The sequence below is a fragment of the Salmo salar genome, chromosome 09 (genome assembly GCF_965601325.2).
Source record: "Salmo salar chromosome 09, fSalSal1, whole genome shotgun sequence".
Lineage (NCBI taxonomy): Eukaryota > Metazoa > Chordata > Actinopteri > Salmoniformes > Salmonidae > Salmo > Salmo salar.
The window spans coordinates 101,907,501-101,930,828 of NC_138299.1; positions in this window are offsets into that span (position 1 = coordinate 101,907,501).

Sequence of the window (23,328 nt, forward strand, 5' to 3'; positions counted from 1 at the left end):
TATGCCATTCAATATGCTGACCTGACATTCAAATCAAGTGCCCCTAAAGATTTTCACTCGTGTTTATGCTAACACACATTCACGGTTCTAATGACAGCCTTTCCTGTTACGGTGCCTTGAACAGCATGTTTTATGCTGTCTTAACAATTGAAGTATATATAGTTACCCAGCATTCATGTGGTTATTTCATGAAAAAAAAGGAAGTCTAACCATTCTCATTTCGAAGATAAGACGGTGAAAAGGTGTTATGGAAAAGGCATCATGAATTATGTACGTCGATGGAGATGTGAAGTTTATGTCTGAAAATGTCAACGTTTACGATTCTGCTACAAAGGGTTCTGCAATATGCATGCTGCGATAATGTGGAATTAAAAATAATTACTGACAGTAATAATACAATGTGAAGAAACACTATTGACACAGTACATAATGAACACCAGAAGCAAATGTCTTGATTGTTGTTTTACTGCTTCAGATGATGATGAATGAATGTCACTGCAACAACGTACTGTACCTACAAATACATCATACTGTACCAACAAATATATCATACTGTACCAACAAATACATCATACTGTACCTACAAATATATCCTACTGTACCTACAAATACATCATACAGTACCTACAAAAATATCATACAGTACCTACAAATATATCATACAGTACCTACAAATATATCATACAGTACCTACAAATACATCATACTGTACCTACAAATATATCATACTGTACCTACAAATACATCATACTGTACCAACAAATACATCATACAGCACCTACAAATACATCATACTGTACCTCCAAATATATCATACTGTACCTACAAATACATCATACTGTACCAACAAATATATCATACTGTACCTACAAATATATCATACTGTACCTACAAATACATCATACTGTACCTACAAATACATCATACTGTACCTACAAATATATCATACAGTACCTACAAATACATCATACTGTACCAACAAATACATCATACTGTACCTACAATTATATCATTTACATTTACATTTACGTCATTTAGCAGACACTCTTATCCACACTGTACCTACACATATATCACACTGTACCTACACATACATCATACTGTACCTACAAATATATCATACTGTACCTACAAATATATCACACTGTACCTACAAATATATTATACTGTACCTACAAATATATTATACTGTACCGACAAATATATAACTCTGTAACTACAAATACTTCATACTGTACCTATAAATATATCATACTGTACCTACAAATATATTATACTGTACCTACAAATAAATATATCATACTGTACCTACAAATATATTATAGAGTACCTACAAATATATCATACTGTACCTACAAATATATCATACAGTACCTACAAATATATCATACTGTACCTTCAAATACATCACACTGTACTTACACATACATCATACTGTACCTACAAACATATAATTCTGTACCTTCAAATACGTCATACTGTAATTTCAAATACGTCATACTGTACCTACACATACATCATACAGTACCTACACATATATCACACTGTACCTACACATACATCATACTGTACCTACACATACATCATACTGTACCTACACAAACATCATACTGTACCTACACATGCATCATACTGTACCTACAAATATATCATACTGTACCTATAAATATATTATACTGTACCGACAAATATATAACTCTGTAACTACAAATACATCATACTGTACATACAAATATATAATTCTGTACCTTCAAATACGTCATACTGTAATTTCAAATACGTCATACTGTACCTACACATACATCATACCGTACTTTCAAATACATCACACTGTACTTACAAATAAATCATACTGTACCTTCAAATACATCACACTGTACTTACACGTACATCAAACTGTACTTACACATACATCATACTGTACCTTCAAATACATCATACTGTGCCTACAAATACATCATACTGTACCTACAAATATATCATACTGTACCTACAAATACATCATACTGTACCTACAAATATATCATACTGTACCTACAAATATATAATTCTGTACCTACAAATATATAACTCTGTACCTACAAATACATCATACTGTACCTACAGATATATCATACTGTACCTACAAATATATCATACCATACCTACAGATATATCATACTGTACCTACAAATGTATCATACTGTAGCTACAAATATATAATTCTGTACCTACAAATATATAATTCTGTACCTACAAATATATAATCCTGTACCTTCAAAAACGTCATACTGTACCTACAAATATATCATACTGTACCTTCAAATACATCATACTGTACCTACAAATACATCATACTGTACCAACAAATATATCATACTGTACCTTCAAATACGTCATACTGTACCTTCTAATACATTATACTGTACCTACAAATAAATAATTCTGTACCTACAAATATATAATTCTGTACCTTCAAATATGTCATACTGTAATTTCAAATATATCATACTGTACCTTCAAATACATCACACTGTACTTACACATAATTCATACTGTACTTAGACATACATCATACTGTAACTACAAAAACATCATACTGTACCTACAAATAATAATACTGTACCTACAACTAAATCATACTGTACCTTCAAATACATCACACTGTACTTACACATACATCATACTGTACCTACAAATAGATCATACTGTACTTACACATACATCATACTGTACCTACAAATAGATCATACTGTACTTACACATATATCATACTGTACCTACAAATACATCATACTGTACCTACAAATACATCATACTGTACCTACAAATATATCATACTGTACCTACAAATATATCATACTGTACCTACAAATATATAACTCTGTACCTACAAATACATCATACTGTACCTACAAATATATCATACTGTACCTACAAATATATCATACTGTACCTACAAATATATAACTCTGTACCTACAAATACATCATACTGTACCTATAAATATATCATACTGTACCTACAAATATATCACACTGTACATAAAAATATATTACACTGTACCTACAAATAAAATATTCTGGACCTACAAATATATAATTCTGTACCTTCAAATATGTCATACTGTAATTTCAAATATGTCATACTGTACCTACAAATAAATCATACTGTACCTTCAAATACATCACACTGTACTTACACGTACATCAAACTGTACTTACACATACATCATACTGTACCTACAAATACATCATACTGTACCTTCAAATACATAATACTGTGCCTACAAATACATCATACTGTACCTACAAATATATCATACAGTACCTACAAATACATCATACAGTACCTACAAATATATCATACTGTACCTACACATATATAACTCTGTACCTACAAATACATCATACTGTACCTACAGATATATCATACTGTACCTACAAATATATCATACCGTACCTACAGATATATCATACTGTACCTACAAATATATCATACTGTACCTACAAATATATAATTCTGTACCTACAAATATATAATTCTGTACCTACAAATATATAATTCTGTACCTTCAAATACGTCATACTGTACCTACAAATACATCATACTGTACCTTCAAATACATCATACTGTACCTACAAATATATCATACTGTACCTACAAATATATCATACTGTACCTACAAATATATAACTCTGTACCTACAAATACATCATACTGTACCTATAAATATATCATACTGTACCTACAAATATATCACACTGTACATAAAAATATATTACACTGTACCTACAAATAAAATATTCTGGACCTACAAATATATAATTCTGTACCTTCAAATATGTCACACTGTAATTTCAAATATGTCATACTGTACCTACAAATAAATCATACTGTACCTTCAAATACATCACACTGTACTTACACGTACATCAAACTGTACTTACACATACATCATACTGTACCTACAAATACATCATACTGTACCTACAAATATATCATACTGTACCTACAAATATATCATACTGTACCTACAAATATATAACTCTGTACCTACAAATACATCATACTGTACCTATAAATATATCATACTGTACCTACAAATATATCACACTGTACATAAAAATATATTACACTGTACCTACAAATAAAATATTCTGGACCTACAAATATATAATTCTGTACCTTCAAATATGTCATACTGTAATTTCAAATATGTCATACTGTACCTACAAATAAATCATACTGTACCTTCAAATACATCACACTGTACTTACACGTACATCAAACTGTACTTACACATACATCATACTGTACCTACAAATACATCATACTGTACCTTCAAATACATAATACTGTGCCTACAAATACATCATACTGTACCTACAAATATATCATACAGTACCTACAAATACATCATACAGTACCTACAAATAAATCATACTGTACCTACACATATATAACTCTGTACCTACAAATACATCATACTGTACCTACAGATATATCATACTGTACCTACAAATATATCATACCGTACCTACAGATATATCATACTGTACCTACAAATATATCATACTGTACCTACAAATATATAATTCTGTACCTACAAATATATAATTCTGTACCTACAAATATATAATTCTGTACCTTCAAATACGTCATACTGTACCTACAAATACATCATACTGTACCTTCAAATACATCATACTGTACCTACAAATATATCATACTGTACCTACAAATATATCATACTGTACCTACAAATATATAACTCTGTACCTACAAATACATCATACTGTACCTACAAATATATCATACTGTACCTACAAATATATCATACTGTACCTACAAATATATAACTCTGTACCTACAAATACATCATACTGTACCTATAAATATATCATACTGTACCTACAAATATATCACACTGTACATAAAAATATATTACACTGTACCTACAAATAAAATATTCTGGACCTACAAATATATAATTCTGTACCTTCAAATATGTCACACTGTAATTTCAAATATGTCATACTGTACCTACAAATAAATCATACTGTACCTTCAAATACATCACACTGTACTTACACGTACATCAAACTGTACTTACACATACATCATACTGTACCTACAAATACATCATACTGTACCTTCAAATACATAATACTGTGCCTACAAATACACCATACTGTACCTACAAATATATCATACAGTACCTACAAATACATCATACAGTACCTACAAATATATCATACTGTACCTACAAATATATAACTCTGTACCTACAAATACATCATACTGTACCTACAGATATATCATACTGTACCTACAAATATATCATACCGTACCTACAGATATATCATACTGTACCTACAAATATATCATACTGTACCTACAAATATATAATTCTGTACCTACAAATATATAATTCTCTACCTACAAATATATAATTCTGTACCTTCAAATACGTCATACTGTACCTACAAATACATCATACTGTACCTTCAAATACATCATACTACAAATGTATCATACTGTACCTACAAATATATAATTCTGTACCTACAAATATATAATTCTGTACCTACAAATATATAATTCTGTACCTACAAATATATAATCCTGTACCTTCAAATACGTCATACTGTACCTACAAATATATCATACTGTACCTTCAAATACATCATACTGTACCTACAAATACATCATACTGTACCAACAAATATATCATACTGTACATTCAAATACGTCATACTGTACCTTCTAATACATTATACTGTACCTACAAATAAATAATTCTGTACCTACAAATTTATAATTCTGTACCTTCAAATATGTCATACTGTAATTTCAAATATATCATACTGTACCTTCAAATACATCACACTGTACTTACACATAATTCATACTGTACTTAGACATACATCATACTGTAACTACAAAAACATCATACTGTACCTACAAATAATTAATACTGTACCTACAACTAAATCATACTGTACCTTCAAATACATCACACTGTACTTACACATACATCATACTGTACCTACAAATAGATCATACTGTACTTACACATACATCATACTGTACCTACAAATAGATCATACTGTACTTACACATATATCATACTGTACCTACAAATACATCATACTGTACCTACAAATACATCATACTGTACCTACAAATATATCATACTGTACCTACAAATATATCATACTGTACCTACAAATATATAACTCTGTACCTACAAATACATCATACTGTACCTACACATATATCATACTGTACCTACAAATATATCATACCGTACCTACAGATATATCATACTGTACCTACAAATATATCATACTGTACCTACAAATATATAATTCTGTACATACAAATATATAATTCTGTACCTACAAATATATAACTCTGTACCTTCAAATACATCATACTGTACCTACAAATACATCATACTGTACCTACAAATATATAATTCTGTACTTAGAAATATATAATTCTGTACCTTCAAATATTTCATACTGTACCTACAAATATATCATACTGTACCTTCAAATTTATCATACTGTACCTACAAATACATCATACTGTACCTACAAATATATCATACTGTACCTACAAATATATCATACTGTACCATCAAATACGTCATACTGTACCTTCAAATACGTCAAACTGTACCTACAAATATATCATACTGTACCTTCAAATACGTCACACTGTACTTACAAATATATCATACTGTACCTACAAATACATCATACTGTACCTTCAAATACATCACACTGTACTTACACATACATCATACCGTACTTACAAATACATCATACTGTACCTTCAAATACATCATACTGTGCCTACAAATACATCATACTGTACCTACAAATATATCATACAGTACCTACAAATACATCATATTGTACCTTCAAATATATAACTCTGTACCTACAACTACATCATACTGTACCTTGCAAATATATCATACTGTACCTACAAATATATCAGTCCGTATCTACAGATATATCATACTGTACCTACAAATATATCATACCGTACCTACAAATATCTCATACTGTACCTACAAATATATCATACTGTACCTACAAATACATCATACTGTACCTACAAATACATCATACTGTACCTACAAATATGTAATTCTCTACCTACAAATATATAATTCTGTACCTTCAAATACGTCATACTGTACCTACAAATACATCATACTGTACCTTCAAATACATCATACTACAAATGTATCATACTGTACCTACAAATATATAATTCTGTACCTACAAATATATAATTCTGTACCTACAAATATATAATTCTGTACCTACAAATATATAATCCTGTACCTTCAAATACGTCATACTGTACCTACAAATATATCATACTGTACCTTCAAATACATCATACTGTACCTACAAATACATCATACTGTACCAACAAATATATCATACTGTACATTCAAATACGTCATACTGTACCTTCTAATACATTATACTGTACCTACAAATAAATAATTCTGTACCTACAAATTTATAATTCTGTACCTTCAAATATGTCATACTGTAATTTCAAATATATCATACTGTACCTTCAAATACATCACACTGTACTTACACATAATTCATACTGTACTTAGACATACATCATACTGTAACTACAAAAACATCATACTGTACCTACAAATAATTAATACTGTACCTACAACTAAATCATACTGTACCTTCAAATACATCACACTGTACTTACACATACATCATACTGTACCTACAAATAGATCATACTGTACTTACACATACATCATACTGTACCTACAAATAGATCATACTGTACTTACACATATATCATACTGTACCTACAAATACATCATACTGTACCTACAAATACATCATACTGTACCTACAAATATATCATACTGTACCTACAAATATATCATACTGTACCTACAAATATATAACTCTGTACCTACAAATACATCATACTGTACCTACACATATATCATACTGTACCTACAAATATATCATACCGTACCTACAGATATATCATACTGTACCTACAAATATATCATACTGTACCTACAAATATAAAATTCTGTACATACAAATATATAATTCTGTACCTACAAATATATAACTCTGTACCTTCAAATACATCATACTGTACCTACAAATACATAATACTGTACCTACAAATATATAATTCTGTACTTAGAAATATATAATTCTGTACCTTCAAATATTTCATACTGTACCTACAAATATATCATACTGTACCTTCAAATGTATCATACTGTACCTACAAATACATCATACTGTACCTACAAATATATCATACTGTACCTACAAATACATCATACTGTACCATCAAATACGTCATACTGTACCTTCAAATACGTCAAACTGTACCTACAAATATATCATACTGTACCTTCAAATACGTCACACTGTACTTACAAATATATCATACTGTACCTACAAATACATCATACTGTACCTTCAAATACATCACACTGTACTTACACATACATCATACCGTACTTACAAATACATCATACTGTACCTTCAAATACATCATACTGTGCCTACAAATACATCATACTGTACCTACAAATATATCATACAGTACCTACAAATACATCATATTGTACCTTCAAATATATAACTCTGTACCTACAACTACATCATACTGTACCTTGCAAATATATCATACTGTACCTACAAATATATCAGTCCGTATCTACAGATATATCATACTGTACCTACAAATATATCATACCGTACCTACAAATATATCATACTGTACCTACAAATATATAATTCTGTACCTTCAAATATATAATTCTGTACCTTCAAATACATCATACTGTACCTTGAAACACGTCATACTGTACCTACAAGTATATCATACTGTACCTTCAAATACGTCATACTGTAACTACAAATACATCATACTGTACCTACAAATACATCATAACTATAATGGAAGAACACAGCACAACTCAGGAGGTATACTCCAGAATCTAACATCACCTGAAATAGCCATGAAAGGGCTCTGATGTTCTTTCAAAGAAGACTGTCTATAGATTTTAAACATGTTCACTGGTGGGCAGGAATCGTATCGGGACAGATAATCATATCCAACTGATATATTAATCTGTTTATACTGCCATAAATGTATCAAAATCAAATCATTCAAATTTCAAATTCTATAGACACTGGTGTGAGTTTGTGCGTGAGACTTATTTTTTGTTTTGTTGCTTTTCACACGTCACATCTTCTCAAAGATGAATGGTAAATTCAAACATAAACAGTGCATCTCAGACATGTTTGTATACAACACTTAACATTCAAAGTTTTCTCCAAATATCTGCAGTAGTAAATTCACTAGTCCCACACACGTGCACATGTGACTGATTTGACAGAAACTGAGCCTTAAAGAAACCCCAGTTTGGTTCCACTCCACATCATTTGATGTATTCCAGTCTATTAGCGCTTTTGTTCTGACACCTCATCTTTTCCACCATTTAAAAAGTGACACCATTCTTCCATACTGTTGTCAAATCAAATAGACTTTAATTGGTCACAATCACGTGTTTAGCAGATGTTATTATGGGTGTAGCAAAATGCTTGTGTTTCTAGCTCCAACAGCGCAGCAATGTCTAACAAGTAATATTTAACAATTTCACAACAATACACACAATGCACACAAATCCAAAGTAAAGGAATGGAATTAAGGAATATATAAATATTTGGACGAGCAATGTCAGAGCAGCATAGACTAAGATACAGTAGATGGTGTAGAATACAGTATACACATATGAGATGAGTAATACATAGACTAAGATACAGTACAATAGGATAGAATACAGTATATACATATGAGATGAGTAATGCATAGACTAAGATACAGTAGAATAGGATACAATACAGTATATACACATATGAGATTAGTAATGCAAAATATGTAAACATTATTAAAGTGACTAGTGTTCCATTATTGACGTGGGCAGTGATTTTAAGTCTGTGTGTATAGGGCAGCAGCATCTGATTTGCTAGTGATGGCTATTTAACAGTCTGATGGCTTTTAGATAGAAGCTGTTTTTCAGTCTTTCGGTCCCAGCTTTACATTTACATTACATTTAAGTCATTTAGCAGACGCTCTTATCCAGAGCGACTTACAAATTGGTGCATTCACCTTATGATATCCAGTGGAACAACCACTGGATATCAGCTTTGATGCACCTCTACTGACCTCGCCTTCAGGATTATAGAGGGGTGAACAGGCAGTGGCTCGGGAGGTTGTTGTCCTTGATGATCTTTTTGGCCTTCCTGTGACATCGGGTGCTGTAGGTATCCTGGAGGGCAGGTAGTTTGCCCCTGATGATGCGTTGGGCCGACTGTTTGCAATCACCATCGCACTGCACACTGCCCAATCCCATCTGGACAAGAGGAATACCTATGTAAGAATGCTGTTCATTGACTATAGCTCAGCATTCAACACCAGAGTGACAACTGCACCGCCCGCAACCGCAGGGCTCTCCAGAGGGTGGTGCAGTTGCCACTATGGTGTCGAACAGCATGTACCATGTGAGGATGTACTGTACGCAGTTAAAGGTTTCTAAAAAAAAACTTAAAACACAGGGGTGCAACTTCACTGTGGACAAGGGGACATAACCCCCCCTCACACACACACACACACACACACACACACACACACACACACACACACACACACACACACACACACACACACACACACACACACACACACACACACACACACACACACCACACACACACCACACACACACACACACTTGGCATGGCACAGCATGGGGAGATACGCCCTCGTTAATTTGATTACCAAGAGTTCCTGATTGTGTCGGGGAAGTACGAGAGAGGCCGGCGGGCTGTCCCATGAACTCAGAATCTTAAAATATAATTTTTGTCCCCCCCAGTTGTATCATTGCACTGTGATACAAAAAGAGGCATCGGTGTGCATTAGGACCATGCAGACGCCTCAGAGCGGTCAGGTAGGCTGTTTGGTGGTTTCAGCCGGGCTGGATTTAGGACCAGGCGGACACAAGCTTGCGAACAGAGGCAGTTGCTGTCTGTCTGTGTTGTGCTTTTTCTCCAAGTTGTTGTAAAATCAAGCAGAGCAGGATCTGACCACTCTTTATTTGACTGATGGTAAGGGAACTGCTGTTTGATTTAACAGGAAAAAAAGTATTTATTCCCAGTGCTGAGCTAGTAGTGTAACTGACACGTAACGGTAGCTGATATTTCATTCCCCTCTCGAATGAATTTCTGTCTCCAGCTACAGCATCCGTCAGCTAGCATTGTCTGTCTCCAGCTACAGCATCCGTCAGCTAGCATTGTCTGTCTCCAGCTACAGCATCCGTCAGCTAGTATTGTCTGTCTCCAGCTACAGCATCCGTCAGCTAGCATTGTCTGTCTCCAGCTACAGCATCCATCAGTTAGCATTGTCTGTCTCCAGCTACAGCATCCGTCAGCTAGCATTGTCAGTCTCCAGCTACAGCATCCGTAAGCTAGCATTGTCTGTCTCCAGCTACAGCATCCGTCAGCTAGCATTGTCTAGCAGCTTTTGTGTGTATGGAAATGTTTTGTAGTCTTTGTTTTGTCCCGTTTCAACAGAAGTAAATTAACTTGACTTATTTTCGCCAGTTGATGTACCACAGAGCTAGCCAAAAGTTGGCTAAAAATATATATTATTTTTTGCCTCAATCACAGTCAGTATAGCAATGTAACGTTATTGATCTGTCAGTTTCCCTAAGTTAATTCCCTACTTTTCACACTCATGGAATAAACAGCTCTACAGGTTTCACTGTCGCGGTGCACAGTCAGTACACAACACTATGCTCATCATGTCTTAGCAGGATCAGATGGTGACAGGTGTTCCATCAAGGTCAGACAGCCAGGGAAGACCAGTCTACAGAGATCAGGTGAATTTTGCACTATATTATAATAACCAGTGAATGGATACAAAGTTCCATCTTGAGTTGATGGGTAGGCTACAGTCTGGGATCTGGGAATAATGGTCATTTCAATGATTGAACCATTGATTATATTATTGGATAATATATATATATATATATATATATATATATATATATATATATATATATATATATATATATATATATATATATACACCAAGGTAATTCTCTGTCATGCCTCATCTGAGCAGGATCAGATGGTGAAAGGGGCCTCAGCAGGGTCAGGCAACAAGGGAAGACCAGTCTGTGACGTCGCTGAGGTGAACTTTTGCAGATGCAACACTTTATTCTCTCTGTGGAGCAAACACTGGACAAGCCAGGAGCTTTAAAGATTTAAAGAATTTTAAGGCATTCTGACAAACCTCTAAAGTGGATTTCCAAACTGTATCAAGGGTTGATAGAGGCTTTTCCCGATGACACAAAACATGTAAAACAGAAAGGTGAAGAAGACCTGGGAAACACTACTGATGATGATTAATAGATACAAATATGTTTGAATGCCCAGTTTAACACCATTCATAGAACGTACTGTATGCCAGTGAAACTGAATATCATGCACTCAGAAATGTAATTCCTCTGCTGGAGGTGTAAAACACAGAAATGGGACATATTTCAATATTTTATGGTCTTGTGAAGGCTGGCTTTTATCTCAGCATGTCTACAGTTTCTCCATTTGCCCAATTTTTGTTTGCTTGGAAATGTTGATACTGGAGAGTGTTATCAGAAGAAACTGTGTAACGTAGTATTTATAGTGGCTAATAAATGCATTGCCATTAATTGTAAGGTTGGTTATCCTCCCACAATGCCACAATGGTTGTCAGAAATGTCAAGTTATGTATCACAAGATGTGATTTATTACAAGATTAAGGGTATACTGTGCAACTTTCATAAAGTCTGGATGCCTTATATGGAATACTGCATGACAAAAGGAGTTTGTATTGAAAACTTGCCCACGCCAGGAGAGATACCTATTTAGGCAATCCGTAGCTGCTGGGCTGCTCAGTTCTGGCTCTGAGGGTCTGCTGTACTGTTGACACTCTGGCCTTGACCTGAAACAAATAATGAATATTTCTCTAAGATCCTAAAGCCGAGTGGGGTGTGTTGGGTTGGGGCGCTGCAGGGCGGGGGACCCCTGGCTGAGTGGGGTGTGTTGGGTTGGGGCGCTGCAGGGCGGGGGACCCCTGGCTGAGTGGGGTGTGTTGGGTTGGGGCGCTGCAGGGCGGGGGACCCCTGGCTGAGTGGGGTGCATTGAGTTGGGGCGCTGCAGGGCGGGGGACCCCTGGCTGAGTGGGGTGCGTTGGGTTGGGGCGCTGCAGGGCAGGGGACCCCTGGCTGAGTGGGGTGCGTTGGGTTGGGGCGCTGCAGGGCTGGGGACACCTGGCTAGGTGGGGTGCATTGGGTTGGGGCGCTGCAGGGCGGGGGACCCCTGGCTGAGTGGGGTGTGTTGGGGCGCTGCAGGGCTGGGGACACCTGTGTCATGACGTTGGCCTCTTTTGGTACAGGGAGGACAGTTGACCCCCTCCCTTTTGCACCACCACCCAACCTACCTTCCCCCCAATCCACCCTGTGTGTAAAGGGTTGTAAAAACTCTAAAATTCCAGGAGAGTCTCTGGCCACATGGCCCATAGAGAGACACAGGAAATTCTTCCAACTCATAGAATTGGAGAGCCAAGCGACATTTTGTGTTCTGGAGAAGGTATGGAAGATTGGTGAAGAATCCAGCTACGAACTGATCCACTTGGTACAATTTTGTGATACTCAGAAGAGACAATATAGCCATATTACCATAAAACTGTTTATATAATAGCATCATAATGGTTGTATAGAATGTATTAATAAGGATAAAGCTTTTGTAAGACATTGCGATGCTATGTACTGATGTAATGTGATAGAATTGTATTTCTGTAACCAAGTCTAGCTCAGTCATGGGCACGCCCCCAGGGACCCATACAGGACCAGGCGTCATTTGACAAGCCTGTTCGATGGGCACTATAAAACACCCCTTGATTTACATTTCCCCAGACCAGGCCTCCACTCCATTGCGAGTTGGCCCATAGGTTTGACCATCCAAGTACTCTACTGAAAGTGAACTATACCACGTGGTTAACTTTTACACTATCGAGACCGACAGAATAAGAACAAGTCTTTGATATTAATTATTAGTCTGCAGTTAAGTAAATTATATCATCGAACGCGAAGACCAACGAAACATCCATTCTATAATGACATTAATGAATGTCGCTTTGAAAGATCCATTCTAACCGAGAGAGAGACTCTCCAACAGAACCGAACTCTCCAACAAAGAACGACGACACACTGAGCGTAAATATATATTGATTGCAATTGTTCCCGAATGAGTGAGCCTTCAATTGTCAATTGTTAATATTAATGAACTCTGTGTAACTTCTCAGCTGACTGTTTATGACCCATTGTTCAACAGGCCGACCTGCCTGTTTAGCCCACAAGGGCACATTCCTCTACCAATCCTTTGTGACGATAATTACTGTTTGTATGTTTTCTGTTAATTACTTAGTGTAGTAAATAAATGATTTTAAGACAATTGATGTATGGATGATTTTAGTAAAGACTGGGTTCGTGCAGATACAACAATTTACGACGTTTGGAATGAGACTGGACTCGAGGTAAAATACACCATTTAAACCAGAAGATAATCGGCCTATACTATAATAGAATATAATATTATAGTACAGGAAAGTTATATTAGGAAAATTATAGCTTTGTAATCTGAATATTCTCCTTGGTGCCCCGATCTCCTAGTTAATTACAATTAAACGATTAATCAATTTAATCGCGTGATAATAATTACAGGGAGCTAATTGATAAACATATCTTCAGTTTAATGGTACCCCCAAAGACACGACACCTGGCTGAGTGGGGTGCATTGGGTTGGGGCGCTGCAGGGCGGGGGACCCCTGGCTGAGTGGGGTGTGTTGGGTTGGGGCGCTGCAGGGCGGTGGACCTCTGGCTGAGTGGGGTCCACTAGGTTGGGGAGCTGCAGGGCGGGGACCCCTGGGGGAAGAATGGGGCGATCCTACTATATTGTGTGCAAGTAAAAAGAGCTCTATAGTACTATTAGGCCTATGATATGAATTACAGTGCCCTCTGTAATTACTGGGACAGTGAAGCATTAGGCTTATGATATGAATTACAGTGTCCTCTGTAACAACTGGGACAGTGAATCATTAGGCTTATGATATGAATTACAGTGTCCTCTGTAATAACTGGGACAGTGAATCATTAGGCTTATGATATGAATTACAGTGTCCTCTGTAATAACTGGGACAGTGAATCATTAGGCCTATGATGTGAATAACATTGCACTATGTAGTTACTGGGACAGTGAAGCATTTTCCAAATCAAATCAAACTTTCCAAAAAGTTGATTTGTCACGTGCGCCGAATACAACATACGGTGAAATTACAGGCCCTAACCAACTGCAATTTTTAAAAATAGATAAGAAAATAAAATCAACATGTTTTCTTCTTTTAGCTCTATACTCCTAAAGTTAGGATTTGAAATCAAACAGTGACTATGGGGTTAAAGTGCAGACTGTCAGCTTTAACTTGAGGGTATTTGCATCCATATCGGGTGCACTGTTTAGAAATGACAGAACTCTTTGTAATTGGTCCTCCCCCATTTTAGGGGAGCAAAAGTATTGGGACAAATTCACTTGTATGTGTATTAAAGTAGTCAATGACTACATCAAGCTTAATGCTCTATACATGTAATAGAAGAATTTGCTGTTTGTTTTGGTTGTGTTTCAGATTATGTTGTGCCCAATATAAATGAATGGCAAAACATGTATTGTGTCACTTTGGAATCACTTTTATTGTAAATAAGAATATAATATGTTTCTAAAACACTTCTACATGAATTTGGATGCTGCCATGGTTACGGATAATCCTGCATGAATCATCAATAATGATGAGTGAGAAAGTTACAGATGCGCTAACCTCTCAGCACTACAATATCAGGAAGGTTAGCATTTTATATCATATCCCCAAGACATGCTAACCTCTCAGCATTACAATATCAGGAAGGTTAGCATTTTATAACATACCCCCAAGACATGCTAACCTCTCAGCACTACAATATCAGGACGGTTAGCATTTTATATCATACCCCCAAGACATGCTAACCTCTCAGCACTACAATATCAGGAAGGTTAGCATTTTATATCATACCCCCAAGACATGCTAACCTCTCAGTATTACAATATCAGGGAGGTTAGCATTTTATATCATACCCCGAAGACATGCTAACCTCTCAGCATTACAATAACAGGAAGGTTAGCATTTTATATCATACCCCCAAGACATGCTAACCTCTCAGCATTACAATATCAGAGAGGTTAGCATTTTTGGCGTTGTATGATATTTGTGCACCTATAACTTCCTCACTCATCATTATTCATGATTCCTTCAGGATTATCCATAACCATAATAACATCCACATTCATGTAGAATTGTTTAGAAAAATATTATATTCTTATTTACAGTAAAAGTGATTCCAAAATGACACGATTCAATGACCCCAAAAGGGTCATATTAGTAAGGACCGACCCTGGAGTCGAGAGGAGTCAAACATTTAATGAGGAACAGACAAGGAACAAGACAGGAACAGTGTCAGCACACAGGTAACAAAACGACATACGAACGTTAATGCGGAAGCGGGGAACAGAGCTGGGGGACAGACAGATATAGTCCAATGCGCGTGACGAGGGAAGCATGTGTGCGTAATGATGGTGGCAGGAGTGCGTAATGTTGGGGAGCCTGGCGCCATCGAGCACCAGGGGGGAAGAGCGGGAGCAGGCGTGACAATATTACATTGTGCAGAAAATTTGCTTTAGATGCCCCAAAAATTCTGGAGGACCTCGAGAGCCCCCGCCAGGTTTGTCTACCTCCCACTTCTAAAACCAACGTAGCGCACCTGTTGAAACCTTAAGTCTATTTTTCATCAATGTCCCAGTGAGATGATGAGTTGAAAGATATTCAGAAGATCAGGTCTTTTGGAAATCTCCCCCACCGCCCCCAAAAAATGAAACATTTTATGCATGACTTTTGTTATATTGCGGAAAGACAATATCAGCATCTTGTTAAAGCAACATTAAACAACTGTAAAGCATACTATTTGCCTTCAGATTTCAATGCCAAGACTTTTGTGTGCACATGCTATCCACCAAATCCCTTGCGACCGTCAAGACAGTTATGTGAGCTTGGAAGAGAGGCTTGTGGCTGTCATAGTGCAGGTGTTAAGGGAATACCAGTCAAGCCAAAACTTCTCGTCTGCCACTTAATTTTCAAAGGATTCATGATCCATTAGACGTCCACTAGACTGGCAGGTCTGAAGCATCTGGTTGCAGGTTGTAATCCTGATGTCATTCGAATCAAACTCTGTTTTTATACTTGGATCCTTCCATGTGAAGACCTAAGAGACACAAACACGCCGAAAATTGAGGTTGTTGGTTGTTCGAAGTACTGAAATGTTCTGTAATGTTGAAAATGGACTTGAATACATTGCTAGTTTCCCAGATTGACTTACAATGTTGTCTGCTAATGCAAGTGGATTGCAATTGAAGGACATTGCTCTGTCTTGACATGGCCTTACTGAGAGAACCTGCAGGCGTAATTGTCAGAACCTGTACACTCAACACCTTTGTCCTGTTAAATAAGGGAAGGATAGAGAGGGAGAGGTATGTGGAAGTCTCCAGTGTAAATATTGACATCGGCCCTCGGCCTACAAATTACTCAGCAAACACAACACAGCACCGTGCACTATTAGAAAAAAGGGTTCCAAAAGGCTTCTTCTGATGTCCCCATAGAATAACCTTTTTTGGTTCCAGTTAGAACCCTTTTTGGTTCCAGTTAGAACCGTTTTTGGTTCTAGGTAGAACTATTTTTGTAGAACCCTCTGGGGAATGGGTTCTATCTGGGATCAAAAGAGTTCTACCTGGAACCAAAAAGGTTTCGTCAAAGGGTTCTCCTATGGGGACAGCTGAAAAACCCTCTTAGGTTCTAGATAGCAAATTTTTTCCCCCTAAGAGTGTAGATTACTTGGAACCATTTAATAGTTGGAAAAAGGGTTACAAAAAAACAAGACATTTGACTAGATTGTGTACAGTGCCTTGCAAAAGTATTTACCCCCCTTTGCGTTTTTCCAAATTTGTTGCATTACAACCTGTGATTTAAATTGATTTCTATTTGGATTTCAAGTAATGGACATACACAAAATAGTCCAAATTGGTGAAGTGAAATGAAAAAAATTACTTGTTTAAAAAAAAAAAAAAAAAAAAAAACTGAAAAGTGGTGCGTGCATATGTATTCATCCTCTTTGCTATGAAGCCCCTAAATAAGACCTGGTGCAACCAATTACCTTCAGAAGTCACATAATTAGTTAAATAAAGTCCACCTGTATGCAATCTGAGTGTCATATGATCTGTCACATGATCTCAGTACATATACACCTGTTCTGAAAGGACCCAGTGACCTACATTCCACTCAGCTATATACCCTAAAAGGTCAACAACATATGATTACTCTGTCTGTAAACTAGCACGGCCACAAATGCAATTTAAATGTTATTGTCGTAGAGCTAGATAGTCCTAGATTTATCTCGGTCTTGTCAGCCTTTATCTCTGAAAACATAAAATTCTATATACAAAAGAGCAGAACATTTGTAATTTTGATTTTCCCCTCTACTTTCTCCTTTTCTCTCAGTATTGTCATTCTATAGTCTAATTGAAGACCAGTGTTGGTTTCCCTTCCCTCTCAGTATTGTCATTCTATAGTCTATCTGAAGATCAGTGTTGGTTACCTTGTCACTGGGCTGCTTTCTAAGAGACAGTTGAACACATCGGGAAAATATAAAACCTTGATTTGATTTAATCAAGAAGGACTTCCCGCTAGATGGGATGTCACTACCATCTATAGGGATTCATTGGTCTAAAAATGTGTTTTTAAATGTTACATATTTACTTGATTCGATGCTCAAGAGGACGAACACAGTCGCACATAAATCAGGGATGGGGTCCATTCTGAATTGAGTTGTGAATTGCTCTTTAATTCCAATGAAATGTTTAAATTGGAATTTATTTTGAATTGGCCACACCCCACAAGTAACATAATTTGAATTGAATTTGAATGAAAGGAAGTAGAATTTAATTCAGTAAATGATTTATTCTACACGTCACCATATAAATATTTATCTTGACATCATGTATGGTTACCACTACCATGAAGCATGAGGTTGAACATTTTCTCCTAAAACATTTTTTTATAATTACAGTGGTCTGGAAATATTTGAAGATCATGTTATGAGCTCTCCCCAATAATTCATAATACCCTTAATGTTTTTAAATATAAGAATAAATAAAGTACCCAGAATGCATTAGAGAAACACTACAGTATTGAAGGGAACAATCTAACATCTCATGACAAAGAAAAATACTGTTTGACAAACTAATATTTGAAATGCTATGTGTATTCATTGCATGATTAAGTGGCATACTCTTTCGATAAAATATATCAAATTAATGAGACTAATGTTTCAAGTTTCAGTTAAATCGGTTTGAATTAAATTATACTTCCTTCAATTCAAATTCTGCTTCCTGTGGGATGTGGCCAATTCAAATTCAGCATTATGCTCACATGCATAGAAACCACATACACACACATGCACAAACACACACAATTGCACATGCACGGACATGCACAAGCTATCAAGCAATCTCTGTGTGAACCCCGACCCTAACTTCCTGTGAGATCTATATAATAGGTGGAGTATTCTCTGGTCTTACATGATCTCTACAGAAAATATTTTCTTGTTGATAACATTGTATACCATCGTCATAAAGCGTTTCATGACAATTAATTCTGTCCCAACACACTTGATAATATATTTAGTTTAGTCCTTGAATCGTTACGCCCTATCTGTTATAGTTTACATTTTACTAATTTAGCAGACGCTCCTATTCAGAGCTAATTACACTTAGTGCATTCATCTTAAGATATCTATGTGGGACAACCACACATCACAGGTATAGAAAGTACATTTTTCTTCAATAATGTAGCTTTCAGTAGCTTTCAGTAGGGAGGGACAGCTCCTCTTTCTGTTCCGTAGGCCAAGTACCGTTGTCTTTAGTGGATGTACGCTTCAACTGGAAGCCAGTAATGTGGGTGGAGGAGCGGGGTGACATAAGAGAACTTGGAAAGGTTGAAATCCAAGTGGACTGCAGAGTTCTGGATAAGTTGCAGGGGTTTGATGGCACAAGCGGAGAGCCCAGCCAACAGCGAGTTGTAGTCCAGATGGGAGAGGACAAGTGCTTGGATTAGGACCTGCGCCACTTGTCGAGTTTGACCTTGAGGTAGTGCGCCGACATCCAAGTTAAGATACTGTATCTGCCAGACACACAGAGATGCGTGTCACCACCTGTGTGTCAGAAGGGGGGAGGGGGGAGTGGTTGAGTGTCATCTGCATAGACAGGAGAGACCATATGACAGAGCCAAATGACTTGGTGTATAGAGAGAAAAAGAGAGGGCCTAGAACTGAGCCCTGAGGGGACACCAGTAGTGAGAGTATGTGGTGCAGATGTAATGGGTTGATAACAAAGTCACTAAAAACAGACAATTTATTTAAAAAATTTAAACCAGTTTATATGTTTATATTAATCTAAATTCTATATTCTACATGCTTTAGCATTAGTAGTCCATCAGGCCAATAGATGGCGCTGTTGCACTGTGGTAGTAAGAGAAACAGCAAGTTCTGGCCAAGCGAAAGCACCATTATTCAGAATAAAGAAAGCGGCAGAACTTTGAAGACGTAGACTTGTGTCTATTATTTTTACTATTAAAGGTATGGTACCAGTCAAAAGTTTGGACAACTACTTATTCAAGGGTTTTTCTTTATTTTAACTATTTTCTACATTGTAGAATAATAGCGAAGACATCATAACCATGAAATAGCACATATGGAATCATGTAGTAACCAGCAACAACAAAAAGTGTTAAATCTAAATATTATGTATTTGAGATTATTCAAAGTAGCCACAATTTGCCTTGATGACAGCTTTGCACACACTTGGCATTCTCTCAACCAGCTTAATGAGGTAGTCACCTAGAATGCATTTCAATTAACAGGTGTGCCTTCTTAAAAGTTAATTTGTGGAATTTGTTCCTTCTTAATGCATTTGAGCCAATTAGTTGTGTTGTGACAAGGTAGGGGTGGAATACACAAGAGAGCCCTATTTGGTAAAAGACCCAAGTCCATATTATTGCAAAAACAGCTCAAATAAGCAAAGAGAAATTACAGTACATCATTACTTTAAGACATGAAGGTTAGTCAATGCAGAGAATATCAAGAACTTTGAAAGTTTCTTCAAGTGCAGTCGCAAAAAACATAAAACGCTATGATGAAACTGGCTCTCATGAGGGACCGCCTCCGGAAAGGAAGACTCTGCTGCAGAGGATAAGTTCATTAGAGTTACCAATCTCAGAAATTGAAGCCCAAATAAATGCTTCACAGAGTTCAAGTAACAGACATCAACATCAACTGTTCAGAGGAGACTGTGTGAATCAGGACTTCATGGTTGAATTGGTGCTAAGAAACCACTACTAAAGGACATCAATAATAAGACACGTGCTTTGGACAAGAAACACGAACAACGGACCAGTGGAAATCTGTCCTTTGGTCTGATGAATGCAAATTTGAGATTTTTGGTTCCAACCGCCATGTCTTTGTGAGGCGCAGAGTAGGTGAACGGATTATCTCCTTATGTGTGGTTCCCACCGTGAAGCATGGAGGAGGAGGTGTGATGGTGTGGGGGTGCTTTGCTGGTGACACTGTCAGTGATTTATTAGCATTCCCCAGCGATACGCCATCCCATCTTGTTTGTGCTTAGTGAGACTATCATTTGTTTTTCAACAGGACAATGACCCAGCACCCCCCAAAGCTGTGTAAGGGCTATTTGACGAAGGAGAGTGATGGAGTGCTACATCAGATCACCCGACCTCAACCCTATTGAGATGGTTTGGGGTGAGTCGGACCGCAGAGTGAAGGAAAAGCAGCCAACAAGTGCTCAGCATATTAGGGAACTCCTTCAAGACAAGCATTCCAGGTGAAACTGTTTGAGAGAATCCCAGTGTTCAAAGCTGTCAAGGCAAAGGTTGGCTACTTTGAAGAATCTCAAACATATTTTGACTTGTTTAACACTTTTTTGGTTACTACGTGATTCCATGTGCTATTTCATAATCGATGTCTTCACTATTTTTGTACCACGTAGAAAATAAAAATACATACTGTATGAATGTGAAATACATTTTGGTTTTCATGTGAAAGTAAGACCGTGTAATTTGTGGAACATTTTAGAATTCTGCTTTTGGTAAAGGATATTTATGTTGTGTAATTTAATGTGTGCACTTCTTTGGTGACTACGAAGATCAGCAAAGGTAAGAGAATATTTCTAATACTAATTCTGAGTTTAGGTTGCCTCGAACTTGGCGGGTGTCTGTATAGCTCTCTGTGATGGCTGAGCTATGTACTCAGAATATTGAAAAATGTGCTTTCTCTGTAAAGCTATTTTAAAATCGGACAAAGCAGTTGCATCCAGGAATAGTCTATCTATAATTCTTTAAATAATTGTTATATATTTTGTCAATTTTTATGATGAGTATTTTTGTAAATTGATGTGCACATTCACCAGATTGTTGGTGGGAATACATTTTCTGAACATCATGCGCCAATATAAAATGCTGTTTTTGGATATAAATATGAACTTTATCGAACAAAACATACATGCATTGTGTAACATAATGTCCTAGCAGTGTCATTTGATGAAGATCGTCAAAGGTTAGTGCTTCATTTAGCTGTGTTTTGGGTTTTATTGACACATGTCCTTGCTTGGAAAATGGCTGTGTGATTAGTCTATGTACTCTCCTAACATAATCTAATGTTTTGCTTTCGCTGTAAAGCCTTTTTGAAATCGGACAATGTGGTTACATCAAGGAGAAGTGTATCTTTAAAATGGTGTAAAATACTTGTATGTTTGAGAAAGTTGAATTATGACATTTTGTTGTTTTTGAATTTACCGCCCTGATATTTCACTGGCTAGCGTCCCACGTAGCCCATAGAAGTTAACCAGGTAGGCTAGTTGAGAACAAGTTCTCATTTACAACTGCGACCTGGCCAAGATAAAGCAAAGCAGTGTGACACAGACAACAACAGAGTTACACATGGAGTAAACAATAAACAAGCCAATAACACAATAAACAAGTCAATGACACAGTAGAAAAAAAAGAAGG